We start from the raw sequence: 3,300 nt of genomic DNA, 5'->3' as shown, positions 1-3,300 counted from the left end.
GACAGGCATGCTCTTTATAACTTGCTCAGCTTGCTTTCCTTTACAAACCAGAACTGCTGTCCTGGGATGGCGCCATCCATAGTGAGCTTGGCCCTCCCACATCCATCATCAATCAAGAAAATGCCCCGTCCCCAGACCTGCCCACAGGACAACCCAAAGGAGGCAGTTCCTCAGCTGAGGGTCCTTCTTCCCAGAGGACTCTAGTTTGTGTCAAGTCGACAACAATACAACCACCCAACAAAACCAAACACTGAGGGAGTGACTCCACGGCTGAGTACGGACTGTTGTGGACGTCACACGAGTCAGCCAGGGAGGAGGAGAGTACCGTGAGTGAGGGGAGGCCAGCAAGGCATGGCGAACGTTTTTCACATTTATTATCATTCCCACATGAGGGACTGTGAAATATTACATAATGCAGTCGTTACCCAGTACATCCACCAGTGAGCTGTCTCTCGTGACCCAGAGACGAAGCCATAGAATTCATGTGTCCAGATGGCCCAGCTTCTTCACACAGATGCGCACACAACATGCACTTGTTCACACACACACACACACACACACACACGTGTGTAAACCCACCAAGATCCATAAGCTTCTTCACCCACAAGGACACACATGCATACACAGGGACGCAAGGTTAATAACTCCAAACCTCATAGGGATCCTGATTCCATCTATCAAACTGTATTTTTTTTTGCTTTGTTTTTTCACATTCATTATGTATGTATAGCTGTTACCCAGTATATGAGCCAATAAGCTGTCTCTTGTGACCCAGAAATGAAGCCATAATAATTCATATGTGTCCAGGACAGGAGAAAGCCAGACAAACATCTCACCACTCTGTCCTGGTTTCCGTGTGATCCTGAGATGGGCAAGGAAGAGCTGAACCCGTGCCCTGTTCCCTTCACCTGTGCTCTGGGTGGTTCTGCAGACAAGGGATCATCTCTGCAACTGGTCGGCCCTCGTGGCGGCTCTGATACAAAACTGTGAACAGTGGGAACTTGGCCAGCAGCCCCTTTTTCCGGAGGAGGCAGTACACCTGGGGAGAGGTATGTGGTCCTTGCAGCTTCTGTCCGTTCAGCATCTCCTTCTCCAATTCCTCAATCGTCTTTCCTGTCCATGCGAAGGCTTCAACTACCTTACGGTTTCATCCCCCATAGCAGCTACTGACAAGATCAGCCACCCCACAGCTCTCCAGGAAAGTCCTCGCAAAAGCAATCATTTCCATGAGGCCCAGGCGGATGGCAGTGGCCTTGGTGTTGTCTCCACAACAGAAGCTGTGGCGGAAGCTGTTCTTTAGAGCCCCACACAGCTCCACCGTGTCTGAGTCTTCCACCACAGTGACCCGGAATTTAGGGGTCTGCAGTAGCTCTTTGAAGAGAAGGCTGCTCTGCAGCACCTTGCTGCCAATGGTGGTCTCGCAGAACTGCTCTGCGGCTACCTCGCTGGCTATGTTGGCCCCCATCAGCACACTGATGTCTATGTCCACCTTCTCTCAGATGATGTCAGAGACAAGCTTCAGGCCCTCAGGTCCCTCGTCTATGCCCTTGATGAGGCTGAGGCCCAGGGCTGTCTTGGGAACTATGTCGGCAATCTCATCACAGATGGTTCGAACGAACTGGTGTGGGAAAGAAGGTCTGCATCCTGTACAGCCTGGCTGAGAATCGGGGTGGCCACTACATTCTCTGGCAGCCTGTGCCCAGGCAGGTACTTGATGTTTTCATGGTCACTATTAATGATGTCTGTCAGCTTCCTCCCGCTGACCACTTCTTTGAACACCCACATCTTGACCGTGGGTGCCAACTTCTTTGTGTTCTTCACGTTGCTCCCGATGATTTTTGAGACAACTGCTCCCCAGTTTCCAGAACCCACGATGCACACTTTTGGGGGCTTTGCCACTGCTTCCGAGCTGGTATCCTGCCGTGGGGACTGTGCCTTCCCAGCTGACTGCTGCCTTCTGTCTGCTTGGTTGAGCCTGCAGATACCCCACCCTGCCGGCCTCCCTACCCGCCTGAAAAAGACATTCATGGCCCGAGAGTGATGGTTCATGCCTGTAATCCCAGCACATGGAGGCTCAGGCAGAGAACAGACTCAGGTTTAAGGACAGCTTGAGCTACAGAGTGAGACCCTCTGAAAACAAAAAAGATAAAAAGGTTTTTGAAAAAAGGCAGCGGGATGCAGCTCGCTCGGTGGGTAGAGAGTGCTTGGGGCCCTGGATTCTAGCTCCAGCGCTGCCTAAGGTTCTGTGGTAGCCAATGCCCATGATGCCAGTGCTGGGGAAGTAAAGGCAGGAAGGAGGGTCAGATGGTCAAGGTCAGTCTCAGCTCCAAATAGAGTTAGAAGCCAACCAGGGATATGCATCTCAAAGTAAATAAATGAATAAATAAATAAAACCAAATTGAAAACATTTATAAGGCGATTTGATGTTTAAACATTGCATATTTGATGAAATTAAGAAAACAGCATGGTTTTTAAAAACAAGATTGTGATGGCAGCAGATAGATTTGCTTTGAGTTAGGGTCTTCTGCTTCCAGGCTGGGCTTAAACTTATTTGAACTTATATAGTGGAGGGTGACCTTGAACTTCTGACTGTCACCTTTGGAGAGCTGTACTTGCAAGTATATGCCACCCTGCCTGGTGGTGCTGGGGGATCGAACCTAGAGCCTTGTGCATACTGGGTGAAGACTTTATCAACTGATCTACGTCCCCAGCCCTGACTGTCCATATATGCTACAAAAGGAAGGGCTAGGTGTGGTGATGCAAGCTTTTAACTCAGCTCCCAGTAGGTAGAGATAATTGGGGCCAGCCTGGTTTACATAGCCATTTCTACGCCAGCTAGGTCTATATAGAGAGATCCTGCCTCAATATATACACATACATAAAATAAAAATCCTTCATCTTCTGAAGAAAAGTGTGTGCATGTGTGTGGAGGCCAAAGATTGACATTGACTTTCTTCCTTAATTGATTTCTACCTTATTTTACAAAGCAAGATCTGCATTAAATCTGGAGCTAGCTGGTTAGGCTAGACTGGCTGACCTGCAAGCCCCAGGGGCCTTTAGTCTCCACCTCCCTGGTGCTGGGATTACAAGGGGCTTTTGACGTGGGATGCACTTTACCAACTGATCCATCTCTTCATTCTTAATCAAAATTTTTTGTTAAATATTTATTTGTTTGTTTGTTTATTTATTATGTATACAATATTTTGTCTATGTGTGTCTGCAGACCAAAAGCGGGCAGCAGACCTTGTTACAGATGGTTGTGAGCCATCATGTGGTTGCCGGGAATTGAACTCATGACCT

At 48.6% G+C, this 3,300-nt stretch overlaps 1 pseudogene; it reads right to left on the bottom strand.

Annotated features, from left to right (window-relative positions):
• Positions 1 to 904: 904 nt before the first annotated feature.
• On the bottom strand, positions 905 to 2,028 carry LOC121439937 (annotated as a pseudogene).
• Positions 2,029 to 3,300: the final 1,272 nt, after the last annotated feature.

Source organism: Microtus oregoni, unplaced genomic scaffold (assembly GCF_018167655.1).
Source record: "Microtus oregoni isolate MIOR12 unplaced genomic scaffold, Mior012 000064F_ref0000363, whole genome shotgun sequence".
Classification (NCBI taxonomy): domain Eukaryota; kingdom Metazoa; phylum Chordata; class Mammalia; order Rodentia; family Cricetidae; genus Microtus; species Microtus oregoni.
The sequence above is the reverse complement of the archived record's forward strand: the minus strand, read 5'-3'. Positions and strand labels throughout refer to the sequence as shown.